At 49.0% G+C, this 19,218-nt stretch overlaps 1 long non-coding RNA gene across 1 annotated transcript; it reads right to left on the reverse strand.

Annotated features, from left to right (window-relative positions):
• Nucleotides 1–11,570: 11,570 nt before the first annotated feature.
• Nucleotides 11,571–14,025, reverse strand: LOC148217809 (uncharacterized). Its single transcript, XR_015800723.1, has 2 exons — nucleotides 12,858–14,025; nucleotides 11,571–12,540 (listed from the first exon to the last, which is right to left on the reverse strand). It is a non-coding gene; the product is annotated as an uncharacterized LOC148217809 (long non-coding RNA).
• Between the last annotated feature and the right edge of the window lie 5,193 nt (nucleotides 14,026–19,218).

The raw sequence follows: 19,218 nt of genomic DNA on the forward strand, positions 1-19,218 counted from the left end.
AATAAAATCAGTGAGAAATGGGGGGGAAAAACCATGAAAAATGATGGAAAAATCAGAGAGAAATGGGGGAAAAATCGGTGAGGAATGGGGAAAAAGATCAACGAAAAATTGGGAAAAATCAGTCAGAAGTGGGGGATAAAAATCAGTGAGAAATGGGGGGAAAAGTCGGTGAGAAATGGGGAAAAAATCAGTGATTAATGGGCGGGAAAATGCATGAAAAATGGGGGGAATAATTCAGAGAGAAATGGGGGCAAATATCAGTGAGAAATGGGGGGGAAAATCAGGAAATATCCATGAAAATTGGGGGAAACATCCATGAAAAATGGCGGAAAAAATCAGTGAGAAATGGGGAAAAATGGGGAAAAAGGAGTGATAAATGGGGGAAAAAATCAGTGAGAAATGGGGAAAAATGGGGAAAAAATCCACGAAAAATGGGTGGAAAAATCCATGAAGAATCAACGGAAAAATCAGTGAGAAATGGGGAAAACATCATGGTGAAATGGGGCAAAAATCATTGAGAAATGGGGAAAAAAATCAGTGAGAAATGGGGAAAATTTGGGAAAAATCCACGAAAATTGCGGGAAAAAATGCTTGAAAAATTGGGGAAAAAATCCGAGAGAAAATCCCCGGGAATCCCCGAGAAAATCCCCCCGGAATACTCGGGAAAATCCCCCCGGAATCCCCGAGAATATCCCCCCGGAATACTCGGGAAAATCCTCCCGGAATCCCCGAGAAAATCCACCCGGTATCTCCGGGAAAATCCTCCCGAAATCCTCGAGAAAATCCCCCCGGAATCCACGTGAAAATCCCCCCGGAATACTCGGGAAAATCCCCCCGGAATCCCCGAGAAAATCCCCCCGAAATCCCCGGAAAATGCCCACCGGAATCCCGCGGGAAATCCCCCCGCAATCCCGGGGAAAATCTCCCCGGAATTCCCGAGAAAATCCGCCCCGAATCCCCGGAAAATCTCCACGGAATCCCCGGAAAATCCCCCCGGAATCCCCTGGATAATCCCCCCGGAATCCCCTGGATAATCCCCCCGGAATCCCCGATAAAATCCCGCTGGAATCGCCGAGAAAATCCCCCCGGAATTCCCCGAGAAAATATGCCCGGAATCCCCTGGAAAATCCAGCCGGAATCCCCGAGAAAATCCCCCGGAAAATCCCCCCGGAATCCCCGGGCAAATCTCCCCGGACTCCCCGAGAAAATCCCCCCGGAATTCCGCGGGAAAATCCCCCCGGAATCCCCGAGAAAAACCTCCCGGAATCCCCGCGAAAATAGCCCCAGACTCCGCGGCATAATCCCCACGAAATCCCCTGGAAAATCCCCCCGGAATTCCCGGGAAAATCCCCCGGAATTCCCCGAGAAAATCCCCTAGAATTCCCCGGGAAAATCCCCCCGGAATCCCCGAGAAAATCCCCCCTGTATCGCCGAGAAAATCCCCCCGCAATCGCCGAGAAAATCCGCCCGGAATCGCCGGAATAATGCCCTGGAATTCCCCGGGAAAATCATCGCGGAATCCGCGAGAATATCCCCCCGGTATCGCCGAGAAAACCCCCCCGGAATCCCCGGGATAATCCCCCGCAATTCCCCGGGAATATCCCCCCGGAATCCCCGGGAAAATCCCCCGGAATTCCTCGTAAAATCCCCCTGGAATCCCCGAGAAAATCCCTCCGGACTCCCCGAAAAAATCCCCCCGGAATACTCGGGAAAATCCCCCCGGAATCCCCGAGAAAATCCCCCGGAATTTCCCGGGAAAATCACCCCGGAATCCCCGAGAAAATCCCCCGGAATTCCTCGTAAAATCCCCCCGGAATACCCGGGAAAATCCCTCCGGACTCCCCGAAAAAATCCCCCGGAATACTCGGGAAAATCCCCCGGGAATCCCCGAGAAAATCCCCCGGAATTTCCCGGGAAAATCACCCCGGAATCCCCGAGAAAATTCTCCCGAAATACTCGGCAAAATCCCCCAGGAATCCAGGAGAAAATACCCCGGAATCCCCATGAAAATCCCCCCGGAATCTCCGAGAAAATCCCCCGGAATCCCCGCGAATATCCCCCCGGAATCCCCGGGAAAATAATCTCGGAATCCCCGAGAAAATCTCCCCGGAATCACCGAGATAATGGCCCCGGAATACCCGAGAACATCCCCCGGAATTGCCCGAGAAAATCATCCCGTAATCCCCGAGGAAATCCCCCCGGAACACTCGGGAAAATCCCCCCGGAATTCCTCGTAAAATCACCCCGGATACCCCGGGAAAATCCCTCCGGACTCCCCGAAAAATTCCCCCCGGAATACTCGGGAAAATCCACCCGGAATCCCCTGGAAAATCCACCGGGAATTCCCCGGGAAATTCCTCGCTGAAACCCCTGGAAAATCCCCCCGGAATCCCGGAGAAAATCCCCCCGGAATTCCCCGGGAATATCCCCTCGGAATCCCCGGGAAAATCCTCCCGGAATTCCCGAGAAAATCCCCCGGAATTCCCTGAGAAAATCGACCCGGAATCCCAGTGAAAATCCCCCCGGAATCCCCGGGAAAATCCCCCAGGAATCCCCTGGAAAATCCCCCAGGTATCCCCGATAAAATCCCCCTGGAATCCCCTGGATAATCCCCATGGAATCCCCTGGAAAATCCCCCAGGAATCCCCGAGAAAATATGCCCGGAATCCCCTGGAAAATCCCCCTGGAATCGCGGGGAAAAAGCCCCCCGCATTTCCCGGGAAAAATCCCCCCGGAATCCCCGATAAAATCTCCCCGGAATCCCTGAGAAAATCCCCCCGGAATCCGCGAGAAAATATGCCCAGAATCCCCGATAAAATCCTCCCGGAATCCCCGGGAATATCCCCCCGGAATCCCCCAGAAAATCCCCCCGGAATTCCCGACAAAATCCCCCCGGAATCCCCGGAAAATCCCCGCGGAATTCCGGTCCATTTCTGTAGGAGAATAGTTTGTAAGGATAGTGCAGAAGGCACTAGTTGCCAACGAGTTACAGCTGTACTGATTAGCAAGGAGTGGAAACAGCCTTGCCTGCCCAGTGAGGCTGGTTGTTATAAAAGCGTGGGTCAGCTGGCTGCCAGTTTCACTAAGCACAGCTCCAGCTGGAGGTGCAGAGCCTGCTGCAGTGTGGGCTGGAGCCTGCTGGCTGTGCTGCGAGGAGGAAGGGACACGTGGCCGTGCAAGGGATGGACAAGGTGAGAGGATGCTGTGTGTGGGACAGACAGGCTCAGGTGGCTGGGGAAGGGACAGGCTGGGGTTTAGCCAGTCGTACAGAGGAGAGGAGGAGTCGGTGCTGTGTGGAGCTGCCTGTGAGAAAAGGAGTCAGAGTTGCCTCAAAGAAATCTGTGGAGAGAAGGCATGAAAAGTGTGTAATGAAAGACTAATGTTGGTGCCTGTCATGTCTGTCTTGATATAATTGCTACACGTTTTCTCGGAATGCTTGAATTTAGACATAAAATGAAAACTTTATTGTAAGAAAGGAATGCATTTCTCACCAAAGTGGTGTAGGGTGGGGGATCACAACTCCCAGATGGCCTGGAAGCGGAACGGCCACAGGGGTTACTGTAACTGGGCCTCCAGTACCAAAGCCCCAGTGGGTTTAAAGGCTAGAGCTGGGCTGGGATTAGCACGGGCTCTGCAGCTGGGCTCATGCACAGGTCTGTCAGCACTCCTACCCGAGGACAGTCCCTCACCTAGGGAGAGGTTCTAGGCCTGGAGATGAGGCTGAGTTTGGGAAGGGTGCTGAGGACATGGTTAGGGAGGGATGTAAATGCATATCAAAAGACTTAATTTTGAGGGGTGGCAAGCATTAGCTATAAAACAGTAAGTATTTACAGCTAAAGGCTGGAGGTGGGGGCTGTCTGAGGAGGACAGGACTGTTTAAGGCTGAAGTTGGAAGAGAAACCTTGGTGAAGCTTTTGCGTTAGAAACGGCCTCACCTGCCAAATCAGATTTTTGTCTTCAGGATTGCATGAGTGAGGATGCCACAGCCAAGGAAAAGGTTCAGGTTTGGGAGGCAAAGGCGAGTTAGGCAGGGCTGCAGGGCTGGGGCTTGGCTGTTTCCATACTGCTCAGGGCAGCAAAGGGTAGCTGGCTCACTGGGCCTTGGATCTAGAACTCTTTCTGGAACAAGGTGGAGAGCTGAGGTTCATGCAAGGAAGGGGCCAGGAATTCTTTGTCTGACTGGAAAATGCCAGAGGGGCAGTGTGTGACTCGGATAGGATGATATGTTCGTCTGGCGAGAGTCACAAAAGAATATTTTGGTTTACTGATAACTGGGCAGCTCAGAAGTTACTACTTGACTTAGTTGCTGCTCCCATCTGTTGCACACATAAACAGAGCAAAGCAGACGAATTCTCTCGGAGCCTGAGGTCTTTGACTGGCCCTCCAAAAATGCTGCCCGCTAAAAAACAGACGTGGGGGAGGAAAGTTGTCAGATACAATAGAGCAAGAAAAGGCCACGGGCTTCAAAGTGCCCTCCAGCAGACCATGGAAGTGACCTGTCTGGAAGTGAAACCAGCAGTCTGCTTCCCCAGCCTCCTGGAAGCCTCTAACAGCTACACAGGCAGTGAGGGGAGAGAACAATTCAACCTAAAAATAATTTTCAGTAGCGTTCTGCACTGCTGTTAAAAATACTGCAACCAGGGAATGTGGTGTGGTGATAACTATTAGGCCTGTAAGTCTGGTAACTGGGGCTTTTAGCTCAAACATCTCGGTATGGCTACTTTGAGCCTTGTAAAAGCTGCGTTAAGTCCAATTTCTTGGGTAGTTCTACTAGCTCTAGCCTTGCTTTTCATCCCCTCAGTAACAAAGCAACTCCCTCTCGAGAATGTTATTTACTTTCCATATGATGTGCCTACCAATTTCTGGAATTGCAAATGTCTTTGGATACATGCGTAAATTGAAGTTTCAAGAAAGCTGTCAAGCTAAAACAAAGGCTTGCCATAATGCAGAAGAAAATGTTTTATGGAAGAACTGAGAGGTCCCTACCTGGGCATAGAATTTGCTATACGAAGGTGTGTTCCAAACGGATCTGCCATCTAAACAAGCAGAAAAATAGTTGGAATGTAGTGAGTTCAATTTAACTATTGCTAGAAATAGGAATTATTAGCAGAGCTTGGAGCATGATATCACTAGCAGCAGTAAGACGCTTTTAGCTTGCTTCTCATAAATTACTTGTAAAAAGCATTTGTACCTAGTGTGTAGCAATTAATATTTCCCCATTTTCTTCCCCCCCGCCCCCCAGTCTCAGGTACTCCTTTTATTTTACCCTTTTCTGTCTTGTAACATCACCTTCCTTTATTTTATTCTATCTTCTGTTCTCAGAACATCGCAGCATCCTCTGTCAATGTGAAAGCATTTGTTCATCCTGTCTTGGAATGGCTGTCAATGTTGCCCTCTTCTGGATCACTTTTTTTTTTTTTTTTTTTTTTAACAATATGTTGCTAAATGTCAGGAAAATTAATCCACAAACACCAGCGGTTTATGTCCAAAAAGGAAACAGAGGAGTCCTTTTTGCTTTATTCGAATAAAGGGAGAGGCCATGGGACATTCCCCTGGGATCTCTCAAATTTTTGGAGGACGCAGCCTCCTTTTTATCCTATTTTCCCGGCCGCATTTCCCTCTCTCTTTTCCCATTGGCTGAGGTACTTGAGAGGCACAGACTTCCCGGAACGCCTGATACCTGAAATTCCCCTCTAATGTATAACCCTCCCTTTTAATTTTTAATTCTTATAGAATTCATAGCTTCCCCCCGTTGCTTCTTTCATCTTTCGATATCCAATTTCATTTATCAGCAGCCCTGCAGTTTGTTTGTAAAGGCAACTATCTCTTTCCATTCATCAATCAGTGGAATCCATCCCATTGTTTCTTTTATCTCTCAGTGCTAGCCTTATCTACAGGCTGATCCACAGCTCATTTGTAAAGACAAATTCAACATTCCTCTCAGCTAATAAATGAGAAGTTAGCTGAAAAAAGTAAAAACTGGATTTTTTTTCCAGTGTGTGTCGGACAATACAGTGGAGAGAATTTGCGGGAGGATGATCGAGGATATCCTATTATAATATCGTTCTCGGACATTTTACTATTTTAGATCATCAGTTGTATTCTGAAAGAAATCTATTTTAATGATATGTGTACGTTTGCACGAAGTTATAGTTAAATATAGCTTGCGGCTGGGCTCTTTAATGAATAGGGGTATTTTTGGTTTTAATTCAATATTTTATGCTTGTGGTGTGTAGTGTGCTGATTTATTTTTTAATGTTATTTACTACGTGCGCTTTTGTTTTTGAGTGAAGGTAACTTTCTGGATGGCTTTGTATTTGAGGCAGAATGAATTGAAGTAGGTTTTTAAAACTGATTTTTCATATGTACGATGGGGAGTTTAGTAGGGGCAGCTCTGATGGTGGGGGCTTGGTTGTTAATTTTATCAGACGGCTTTTGTTAGATACAGCTTTTAATTCTGGAAAGTTTTTTTTTCTAATGTCGTGCTTTGAAGGTGGTTTTCGAGGATGTATGGTATAGCTTTATTTTGTTTGTAGATGGTGTATGATAAGGGCTATGGTCTATTTATCTAATGCCATGTTTTTTCATTCAGGTGTTGATAAGGGAGTTCTTGAATGGCGTTTTGTGTTGTTTTTGTTTTTGGTGGGGCGTTGTTTTTAAAGGATACCTTGATAAGGTTTGCCGATGGCGTTCTAGCCTGTAGCATAAGGCATAGGGTAGTTTTTGAATTATTTTGTGGTGGCTTTGATTCTTGCCAGTATGTAGTGTTTGTTTGAGGTAATGCTGTGTAGCTAATTTCTGTTTTCTTATTAATATTAGAATTGGAGTGTTGTAGTATATGGGCTGTTATTATATCCTAGGGGTTCTATTTATTTGGTTTGATTGTTTTCTAGTTATGGATAATTTTTCTCAAAAAACCATTTTCAGGATTTCAGGCGTGACACAAAAGAACGCTCAGATTGCTGGAAGGGAAACGTGTGCCCAGATTGTCTCGAAGCAGTGCTGCTGTCGGTTCTCGTTCAGTTGTGTCTTCTGAAAATGAGACTGTTGTATTCATTGCGCTGTGCTAAACACTTGTCATTCTCCCAATGCCAGGAAACAGATGAAGCTTGAAGAAAGAGGAAGGAATTTGGAAGCGTACAAACAAGCTGAGAAGAGGTTCAGAGATCAGGGTGCTCACTGGCAGCAGGGGCTGGGGTTAGGGCTGAGCAGGAGCAAAGCCGGAGCACATCAACCTCACCTCGTGTTTTCTCGGGGGCTTTATGGCCCTGGCAAGAGAGAGATGTTCACTGATGAGTCCCAGGCCGAGCCGTGAGCACAGCATGTTGTGTTGGAGCTGGGGGTTTTTTTTGAGACGTTCAGCAGCCACACTCTCTAGTCAAGAGTCCTGAGGTTTGTTGCTGCTCCACTTTCATCCTCATATCCAGCTTCCAGCCCTTTTCTTCTCTCTGTCCAGTGTGTCTTTTGTGTTCCTTTCTTGTCCTGTGTGCTCCCCATCCCATTCCCGTTCCCTACGGAGGGGGAGGGTGTGGAGACTGGGGGCTCCGACGTGGTTTGGGGCACCCCAAGGTCCCTGGGAAAGGGAGCCGGGCTGCGCTGGAGGAGCAGGTGAGTCGGGCATGGGGGGGGGGGGGGGGGGGGGGGTCATGGTGGGTGCCAGAACATTGAGAGGGAGGGGTGGGTGTAGAATGCATGAAAAACAGAACCATAAAAAATACCTAAATATAGTCTAAAAGGAATGTTTAAATGCTTTTTATTTGGGTAGAGGCACGGTTTTTATAGCTAATATAAAAATAAAATATAAAGAATAGAAATAGATTGGTATACATGTAAAATATAATGAAATATAAGTAGCAAATATCTATGAAAAATCTAGTGTATAACAGAAATAATGCAAATATAAGAATATGTATAAATATAAAATAGAGCTATGAGAATGGTAATAAGAATGGGGTAAAACATCAGTGAGAAATGGAAAAAAACCACATGAAAAATGGTGGGAAAATCAGTGAGAAATGGAGAAAAATCAGTGAAAAACGGGGGGGGGAATCTTTGAAAAATGGGGAAAAAAATCCGTGAGAAATGGGGGAAAAAAAATCCATGAAAAATGGGGGAATAAATCAGTGAGAAACGGGGAAAAGTGGGGGAAAAAATAATTGAGAAATGGGGAAAAAATCAGTGAGAAATGGGGGAAAAAATCCGTGACGAATGGCGGGAAAAGTCATTAAGAAATGGGGGAAAAATCAGTGAGAAACAGGGAAAAAAATCAATGAGAAATGGGGGAAAATTTGGGACAAAATCAGCGAGAAATGGGGGAAAAAGCAGTGGTAAATGGGGGAAAAGTCGATGAAAAATGGGGGAATATTCAGTGAGAAATGGGGGGGCGGGGGGGGGAAATCAGTGAGAAATGGGGAAAAAATCCATGGAAAACAGGCAAACAATCCATGGGCAATGGCGGGAACAGAGCGAGCTGTTGTCGCTCGTGCTGTGGTGGCCGATGCTGTGGGGAAAAAATAAGTGAAAAATGGGGGCAATAATCAGTGATAAATGGGGAGAAAATCAGTGATTAATGGGCGGAAAAATGCATGAAAAATGGAAGGAAAAATTCAGAGAGAAATGGGGGCAAATATCAGTGATAAATGGGGAAAAAAATCAGTGATTAATGGGGGGAAAAATGCATGGAAAATGGGGGAAATTCAGAGAGAAATGGGGGCAAAAATCAGTGAGCAATGGGGGGAAAATCGGGAAATATCCATGGAAAAATGGGGGGAAAAAATCAGTAAGAAATGGGGGAAAAAATCAGTGAGAAATGGGGGAAACATCATGGTGAAATGGGGAAAAAAAATCTTTGATAATATGGGAAACAAATCATTGAGAAATGGGGGAAAAAAATCAGTGAGAAATGGGGAAAATATGGGAAAAAATCCACGAAAATTGCGGGAAAAAAAAATGCATGAAAAATTGGGGAAAAATCAGTAAGAAATGGGGGAAAAAATCCATGAAAAATGGCGGGAAAAATCAGATCGGCGATCGATAGCTAATGCGTGCCTATGGATTAGATCGGCGATCGATTGATCACGACTACCGATCGATTATATCGGCGATCGATTGCTAATGCCTGCCGATCGATTAGATCGGCGATCGATTGATGGCGCCTGCCGATCGATTAGATCGGCGATCGATTGCTAATGCCTGCCGATCGATTAGATCGGCGATCGATTGATCGCGCCTGCCGATCGATTAGATCGGCGATGGATTGCTAATGCCTGCCGATCGATTATATCGGCGATCGATTGATCGCGCCTGCCGATCGATTAGATCGGCGATCGATTGCTAATGCCTGCCGATCGATTAGATCGGCGATCGATTGATCGCGCCTGCCGATCGATTAGATCGGCGATGGATTGCTAATGCCTGCCGATCGATTAGCTCGGCGATCGATTGATCGCGCCTGCCGATCGATTAGATCGGCGATCGCTTTCCAATGCCTGCCGATCGATTGCTAATGCACACTATTTGCACACTCCTTGCACACCCTTTGCACTCGTACAGAGGCAGGAGGTTTCTCCGTTCTGGTCGGGGTTTTTTGGGGCGTTCATTCAGGGGGATTTCCTCAAGGATTGGGACACTCCTTGATTCCATCCCTTGCCTGTCTCCCAAGCGCCACCCTGTGGGCAGAGCGCGGTACTGCGCGCCTGCCTCTCCCAAGATGGCGGCTCGGGTGTCGCTCCCCGACCTTCTAACTCTGGCTGCAAAAGGAGGGGGGCACAGCAAGGAGCCCGCTCGCTCTAGTGGGATGCCTGCGCACGACGCCGACACCGATCCCACGGGTGCGATTTTCGGCGGCGTTTCCAATCGTGCGGACATCTCCTTCAGCCCGCTTCGGCCCGGGGGAGAGGGGCGGGGCCGCCAGCGATGGTCCCGGCGCAGCCCGGGCAGGCTCGGGGCGGAGCCGGGGCTTGGCGAGGCGGGGCACGGAGGTCCCGGGGACGGGACCGGGCGGGGCCGGGGCGGTGCTTTAGGGGCGGTCCCCAGTGGTCCCGGGCGGCACCGGGGGCGGGGCCGGGTGATCCCGGAGCGGTACCGAGCTGTGCTGGGGACGGTGCTGCAGGGGCGGTGCCGCGCCCGCCTCAGGGTGATTGAATGCCCAGAAATCGCCTCCTCTGCCCCGTGCTCACACTGAGCTGCGGGCTGCAGCGTGCTGTCGGAGCTCCGCACACAGCACGCATTTGGGCTTCCCCTCCTCTCAAACCCTCTCCCCCTTCTTCCTCCTCCTCCTCTTCCTCTTTGTCCTCTGTCACTGCTGAGGCTCTGGAAAGAACTGAAATTCTGCAGGGAGAGATGTCCTCTCGTGGCCCCAGGGACTGCCTCGGCACGGGCCACGAGCGCCTCCGGCCCCTGCCTTCTCCTGCTTGAAAAGATCACCTGGAGCCCGAGCTCGGGGGGGTGAAATCAGCTGAAATCCAGGTAACTCTGTCAAGTGCCCCCCAGGGACATCGGCGGGGCTGGGGGATGAGGGTTTGAAACAGCAAATTCTTTGGAATATACACCTGTCCCTGTGCCGATGCTGCTGAGCTTCCTGCCACAGTATATCCCCACTCCATGAGGCGCTGTGAGGTTATGGCAGTGGGAATTGAGCAGGGAATTCGGGGCTATGGGCATAATTCACGGGAGCTAGCAAAGCTGACAGCCAACCCCAAATCGGGGCACAGCACAGAGAACAATCTGTGTGCTGCCCTGTCAGCTCAAGCTCCTGGGCTGGCAAGTATTGGGAGTTAAATGTATGGAATTACACAAATCACAGCAACTGGCATCACCCAGAGGGACAATCCAAGGCCCAAACAATTCCTCCACAGTCCACTCTGGGAAAAACACCCTGTGCCTGCCAGGAGCTCTGACCCTGCTTTTCCTACCAGCTCCTGAGCAGTGTCAGGGCCACCACGACGCCTTTAAAATCCAGATAAACCCCAAATCCTACACAGTGAATAATCCAAAGAAAGTACTGAATTGTTGTCATTAAAAGCTCAAAACTCATTAAGAATTCTATGACAACAGTGTAATGGACTCCCAGGAACCTCATGAATGCTCTCGGTTTCATTTTTGTGTATTTTTACTCCCTCATTTGGCAGCTTGTAAAACTTATCCTGGAATTCAGAGGTCAAGCAGGATCGACTTTGGATTGACCTTCACCTCTGTTCCCACTTTGTGCAAACACAACTCGTGCCCAGGTGGGTGAACTCATCACCTCAGCTTTTCACTCCAGAGTATCCCCTCCTTATTTCCCTGTAGATGAACTCAGATCCACTCCTCACCTCCACTGGTCATCCAAGCGTCCATTCTGTTCCCCACAGGCCCTGGTGGCCCCAGGGAGCTCCCTTGGCCTTTCTCCTGCCCCTCTGCAGCCCGAGGTCGCTACACAAACAGTTCTTGTGTCCCCTCTAAATGACCCCGGGTTTTCTGCTCAATGAATGGCATGACCCGTGCCCACTGCTCATGATTCACCCAACCAAAATCAAGAGCAAATGTTGCTTGGGCTTTAAGAACTTGAAATAACTCTGAAGCAAAAGAAATCACCTTTTTCTCCTGGTTTTTATTTTTATTTTTTCATTTAAGATGCTGGACTTGCCTCTGTGGATGTGTGCTGAGCTCTCACTGCAGGGGACTGTCAGGCCTGAATGGCTGTGAGTTCGTGTTCTTCTCAGTAGGGAATCAGAAATTATTCTTAGACCATAGAATTGTTTTCTGAAACCTTTCCCCTTTCCTCTTTGTGCCTTTGAATTTTTCAGCTGTTCCCTGTTGTCACTTCCCCTGCCTGACTTCTGTGCAGCTCCTAGCTGGGAAAAACTGGGAAAACTTAGGGGGTACAGAGGTGGAATTTTTGGCTGGATTTTTCTAACATTTCTAATTTTGCTGAACTTATTTCCCCAGTGAGAAGAGCACGAACTCACAGCCATGCAGGCCTGACAGTCACTGCGGGAAATCTGACACAGTATTAATAAGTAACCTTTCCTGAGAGCAGTCACCACCCCAGTCCTCCAGCCTTGTCAAATGTTTGCAATGAATGGACCCAAGTTCTAATCCTTAATCTAAATTTATGTCAGCTTTTGTTAGAAAGATACCGGACAGTAAATCATACAAGAGAATTTAAAAATTGCACAAAGAATAACAGGCCCAGACCAAACCCAACCGCCCCCATCACCGCTCCACCCCAATTTTGGGAGAAACAGTGATACAGTTTATAAATACTCTCCTTCCACACTATTCAGTCCTTCACCGCACATCCCCAGAGAGGAGTCCCTCAGACCTTGCTCCCCTGAACACCAGGAGAGCTGGAGTTTCACCCAGATCCCACATTCCCATGGCAGTTAATCCCAGCAGGGAGGCAAAGAGGAACCCTGCATCCTCTGACATAGCCCGCAGCACGGGCAGCACCAGGAGCCCTCCAGGCTCAGACCTCTGGTGCTGAAGCCTCTGGGCTTTGGCTGATCAAACACCACAGCTCTTGGCAAAGATGCCAGGAGAGTCGTGATTCTTCCTGTCCTGAAAGAGAGGAGGAAAAGAAAATTAAGTCGACTGCAGAAGGATTCCAGCTCTCAACTTCTGCTCTGATTCCTCACTCTGGGGTTTTATCCATGACAAGTGACACCAATTCAGAGTGCCCTTTTCCAGCATTTTTATTCCTAACTATTAAAAGGATGCTCATTTCTCTTATTGTATTCTTTGCTTAATTTTATTAGAGGCATTTTCATCCCAGACCCCACTTGTCAGTTCTTCAATCCTTTAGCACTGGACTTGGCACAAAGGGATACCCGTGGTGCTGCATCACAAGAAATCCCAAAGAGAAACCCCTTCCAAACCTGACGGAGAAAGCTTTCAAGGCACTCCAGAACACAGACAGCTTTTCCTGCCTTGTCAGGCCACACCAATTCTGTCCCATCCACCTGAACTGTGCAGGTGAGGAAAAGGCTTTCCTTGCTCCTCGGGAATCACTGTCTGAGACCACGGATGTCCATCCTGGGCAGCACCTGGAAACAACGTGGGAAAGGCAAAATGAGAGTGTTTTCTATCAGAAAATTACTACTACTAATAAAAATAACAATCAGAACTCCTGGACAAATTTAGTAACATCACTTTGATATGAGAAATACAGGCCATGCCCATCCTTGTAGCCCAGGTGAAAACAGGAAGGAGAACTAGAGGAAAAGCAGAGTCCCTTATTTGATCTCTGGACACAAACGGAGGCCTTTTCCCTGTGAAACCAAACTCACCCTTCCAGGGTTCCTGAGATCAGCTACGAGGAGGCTTTTGGCACTCCAAGAGCAGCTGGGTCACAGCTGGATGCGGCTTGGGTCTGGGAGACACCGTGCTCCTTCTGGAATTATAGCACGCAAATGCCTGCTCCTGGCCCCAGGCCCGGAGATAAAATCTGTGGGGTTTTTCCCTGTGCAACATTGTTCACCCCTCCCAGGTTCCTGAGATCTGCACAGAGGAGGCTTTGGGCACCCCAAAGGCAGCCAGGGTTACAGGTGGGGGCAGCTTGGGGCTGGGAGAAATCCTCATCCATTTGGAATTTTATCAGGCAGAAACCTGGCTGGGTGCACAGGTCTCTGGACACGACCAGTGGCCCTTTCCCCTGTGAAACAAAACTCACCCTGCCAGGCTCCTGAGACCACTTAGGAGGAGGGGTTTGACTCTCCAAGAGCAGTCGCAACGAGAGATGCTCACACAGAAGGCCATGCAGAAGAGGAAACGAGCGCACCCGCAGCCCCCCAAGGCGCGCCCCAACGCCCCAGACCCGGCACCGCCAGCTCGGGCAGTCCCATAAAGCATCCCCCGCCTCCGCAGCGGCGGGACAGGCGGGGCCCGGGGTCCCGAGGAAACCGAGCGTGCCCGGAGGCGCGGCAGGACGGCAGCGCAGCGCCGCCTGGCGGCGGAGCAGGAGAGCAGCGCCGGGCCCCATGGCAGTATCGGTACCCGTGCGCCCCCTGCTGTCCGCGGCGATGCAGCGCCCGATGCCGAGTTCCACGCCCGTGTCGCCGAGGGAGAGGGGCACCGCTGGCTGGGGCCTCCCCGCCGACATGGACAGAAGCCGAAGCAGAAGCCCCGGTGCCATTGGCGGCCCCTACCCAGCGGGCCGGGCTCCGCCGGGCCCGCAGCCCCGCGCGGTATCGGGTCGTCCCGCTCCCGTCTTCGTCGCACCCGGCCCTGCTCCTGGCATGAAGCGCGTCACCGCCCCGCGCCGTCCCGCCCCCCGCGCGTCATCGCGTGCGTTCGGCGGCCCGCCCCGGGGGCGGTGCCGGGGGCGCTACCCGGGGCGGTGCCGGGGCAGTGCCGGGGGCGGCACCGGGGGCGGCGCCGGGGGCGGTGCCGGGGGCGTTCCCGGTCGCCGTGCCGGGGTAGCCCGGGGAGCGGTTCCGGGAGCGGTTCGGGGGGCGGTGCCGATTGCAGTCCCGGTCACTGTCCCCAGTCCCCGTCCCCAGTCCTGGTCCCGCTCCCAGTCCCCGGTTCCGGTCCCCGATCCTGGTCCCAGTCCCAGTTCCCCGTCCCGGAACCCTATCACGGTCCTGGTCCCAGTCCCCAATCCCGGTCCCGGTCCCTGTCTCCAGTCCCCGTCCCCGATCCCGGTTCCGGTCCCTGTCCCAGGTCCCCGTCCGCGATCCCGGTCCCTGTCCCATTTCCCCGTCCCGGTCCCCGATCCCAGTCCCGGTCCACGTCCCCGATCCCGATTTTTCCCCCCCTTTCACACTGATTTTTCCCCCGATTTATCAATGATTTTTTTCCCCATTTTTTCCCATTTCTCACTGATATTTTCCCCCATTTTTCAGGGATTTTTTTCCCCCATTTCTCACTGATTTTTTTTTCCCATTCTTCATGGAGTTTTCCCCCCGTTTTTCACTGATTTTTCCCCATTTCTCACTGACTTTTTCCCCATTTTCCCCCATTTCTCACTGATATTTTCCCCCATTTTTCATGGATTTTTTCCAGATTTATCCCCATTTCCCACTGATTTTTCCCCATTTTTCATGGATTTTTCCCCCCCCCGTTTCTTACTTATGTTTTTCCCCGATTTCTCATTGATTCCCCCCCCCCCCCCCCCCCATTTCGCACTGATTTTTTACCCATTTTTCCCCATTTCTCACTGATTTCTTTCGCCATTTTTCATGGAATTTCCCCACCCATTTCTCACTGATTTTTCCCCCATTTCTCACGGATTTTTTCCCCACTTTCCCCCATTTCTCACTGATTTTTTCCCCCATTCTTCAGGGATTTTTTTCCCCATTTCTCACTGATTTTTTCCCCATTTCTCAATTAACTTTTCCCCACTTTTCCCCGTTGCTCACTGATTTGTTCCCCCATTTTTCATGGATTTTTTTCCCCATTTCTCACTGATTTTCCCCCCCCATTCTTCATGATTTACAGGATACTCTATCGTGAATGGAAAGCAATTAAAGGAAGGGGGGAGGTTACCAGCCACCTGGTCAGCTCAGACAGCAGAGCTGCACACGCTTGTGAGAGCCTGTGAATTATAGCAGGACAAGACATTAAATATATTTACTGATTCTAAATATGCATATGCGGTAATACATGCATTTGGAAAACTATGGGGAAAAAAAGAGGTTTATTAAGCTGCAGAAGAAAGAAGAAAATAATTGGTTTACAAGGGATGGCAAGCAGTGGATACCAAAAGCTCTAGCCTTACAATTGTTAAAACAACTTCATTAAAGGAGTCGTTCTGTGCCTTCTTTGGGGTGAGGAAAAAAGGCTGAGGGGGGCTCCGACGTGGTTTGGGGCACCCCAAGGTCCCTGGGAGAGGGAGCCGGGCTGCGCTGGAGGAGCAGGTGAGTCGGGCATGGCGGGGGGTCATGGTGGGTGCCAGAACATTGAGAGGGAGGGGTGGGTGTAGAATGCATGAAAAACAGAACCTTAAAAAACAGCTAAATATAGTCTAAAAGGAATGTTTTATTGGCTTGTGTTTGGATAGAGGTAGGGTTTTTTTATAGATACTGTAAATAGAAAAGATAAAGAATAAAAATATAGAAGCAAATATAAGAAACCAATATATAAATATATTACATTACATTATATTATGTTATGAAAATAGAAATATATAAATATTCAGACTTTAAAAGGAATGTTTTATTGGTTTTTATTTGGTTAGAGGAGGGTTTTTTGAAAATAATATAGGCAAAAATATACAAATATGCAAAAATAGATACTGACATAAAATTATTATAACTATATATGCATATATATATGTAAGTATAAATATATAGAAAAAAATATAAATATAAAATACATGTATGTAGTATGTAATAGAAATAATTTATCGATTTTAATATGTTATATTAAATAGTATGTTATAATAGAATGTAAATAGCATCTAGTATATTAATATACTAGTAAAAACTACATTAAATAGTATATAAATATAGAATACACAATATAGACATATAAATCTACAGATATAAATATGAAAACTAAATAGAAAAATATATTCAAATAGAATTTAAAATAATCGAGTTTTTTGTTTCTATTTGGTTAGAGGCAGAGCTTTTAAAGAAATAATATTAAAAACTATGAACCTCCAAATATAGATGGATATAGATAAAATAGAAATAACATTAGTAATATAAATCTATGTATATAATGAATAATAAAATAATATTGTATATATGATAAATAGAATAGCAATTAAATTGAATATATGAAATATGTCTAGATTATGACTAGAAATTAAATATTAAAAAATAGATGATTTATATATATAAAAGGTTTTTTTTTCATTTGGTCAGAGGCAGGGCATTTTTAGTTTGGGTCGGGGTTTTTTTGGGGCGTTCATTGAGAGGATTTTATGACGGGTGGGGACTCTGGTGCTTGGAACTCTCTCCCTTCTCTGTCTGTCCCTGACACGGCGGCAGTGCCGGGCTGAGTTGGGCGGCAGTGCTGCCGCCGTGTGGACACAGGCGGGTACTGCACCGTGCCCCTCTCAGGATGGCGGAAGGGCCCGCGGGCCGGGACCCAGCCGTGCGGCAGCGCTCAAGATGGCGGCCTCTCTAGGACCCCGGCGGATAGGCGTTTACATAAAACGCCTGCCCGCGCCCGCCGGCGCCCTCACGCCCGCGGCACCGCGGACCGCGCGGCCGTTGTCGGCACGCTCTGACACGTCCGGGAAAATTGTCGGCGAGCGGATCGGCGTCGGCGATGTAATCAGGCATCTTATGCCTACACACCGGGGTCCTGATTTTTTCCCGCCCTTTCTGCCGCCATTTTTGGCAGGTCAGCCGGAGTGCCTCCCGAGCCGCCATTTTGAGAGTGCGGACACACTCAAGATGGCGGCCTCTCTAGGACCCCGGCGGATAGGCGTTTACATAAAACGCCTGCCCGCGCCCGCCGGCGCCCTCACGCCCGCGGCACCGCGGACCGCGCGGCCGTTGTCGGCACGCTCTGACACGTCCGGGAAAATTGTCGGCGAGCGGATCGGCGTCGGCGATGTAATCAGGCATCTTATGCCTACACACCGGGGTCCTGATTTTTTCCCGCCCTTTCTGCCGCCATTTTTGGCAGGTCAGCCGGAGTGCCTCCCGAGCCGCCATTTTGAGAGTGCGGACACACTCAAGATGGCGGCCTCTCTAGGACCCCGGCGGATAGGCGTTTACATAAAACGCCTGTCCGCGCCCGCCGGCGCCCTCACGCCCGCGGCACCGCGGACCGCGCGGCCGTTGTCGGCACGCTCTGACACGTCCGGGAAAATTGTCGGCGAGCGGATCGGCGTCGGCGATGTAATCAGGCATCTTATGCCTACACACCGGGGTCCTGATTTTTTCCCGCCCTTTCTGCCGCCATTTTTGGCAGGTCAGGCGGGGTGCCGCCCGAGCCGCCATTTTGAGAGTGCGGACACACTCAAGATGGCGGCCTCTCTAGGACCCCGGCGGATAGGCGTTTACATAAAACGCCTGCCCGCGCCCGCCGGCGCCCTCACGCCCGCGGCACCGCGGACCGCGCGGCCGTTGTCGGCACGCTCTGAAACATCCGGGAAAATTGTCGGCGAGCGGATCGGCGTCGGCGATGTAATCAGGCATCTTATGCCTACACACCGGGGTCCTGATTTTTTCCCGCCCTTTCTGCCGCCATTTTTGGCAGGTCAGCCGGGGTGCCGCCCGAGGCGCCATTTTGAGAGTCCCGACACGCTCAAGATGGCGGCCTCTCTAGGACCCCGGCGGATAGGCGTTTACATAAAACGCCTGCCCGCGTTCGCCGGCATAAAAATAAATATGCATAAATATAAACATAGACATAAACATGCACAAACGTTAACCTGCATAGATATAAACATAAACATAAACATAAACATAAACATAAACATAAACATAAACATAAACATAAACATAAACATGCAAAACAATAATAATAAATATAAATAGAAATAGAAATACAAACATTAATAAAATCAGTGAGAAAGGGGGTAAAATCAGTGAGAAATGGGGGGGAAAAACCATGAAAAATGATGGAAAAATCAGAGAGAAATGGGGGAAAAATCGGTGAGGAATGGGGAAAAAGATCAACGAAAAATTGGGAAAAATCAGTCAGAAGTGGGGGATAAAAATCAGTGAGAAATGGGGGGAAAAGTCGGTGAGAAATGGGGAAAAAATCAGTGATTAATGGGCGGGAAAATGCATGAAAAATGGGGGGAATAATTCAGAGAGAAATGGGGGCAAATATCAGTGAGAAATGGGGGGGAAAATCAGGAAATATCCATGAAAATTGGGGGAAACATCCATGAAAAATGGCGGAAAAAATCAATGAAAAATGGCGGAAAAAATCAGTGAGAAATGGGGAAAAATGGGGAAAAAGGAGTGATGAATGGGGGAAAAAATCAGTGAGAAATGGGGAAAAATGGGGAAAAAATCCACGAAAAATGGGGGGAAAAATCCATGAAAAATCAACGGAAAAATCAGTGAGAAATGGGGAAAACATCATGGTGAAATGGGGCAAAAATCAGAGAGAAATGGGGAAAAATCATTGAAAAATGGGGGATAAAAATCAGTGAGAAATGGGGGGAAAATGGGGAAAAACATCAGTGAGAAATGGGGAAAAAAAATCTTTGATAAATTGGGGCAAAAATCATTGAGAAATGGGGAAAATAATCAGTGAGAAATGGGGAAAATTTGGGAAAAATCCAGGAAAATTGCGGGAAAAAATGCTTGAAAAATTGGGGAA

Source organism: Sturnus vulgaris, unplaced genomic scaffold (assembly GCF_052056855.1).
Source record: "Sturnus vulgaris isolate bStuVul1 unplaced genomic scaffold, bStuVul1.hap1 Scaffold_224, whole genome shotgun sequence".
Lineage (NCBI taxonomy): Eukaryota > Metazoa > Chordata > Aves > Passeriformes > Sturnidae > Sturnus > Sturnus vulgaris.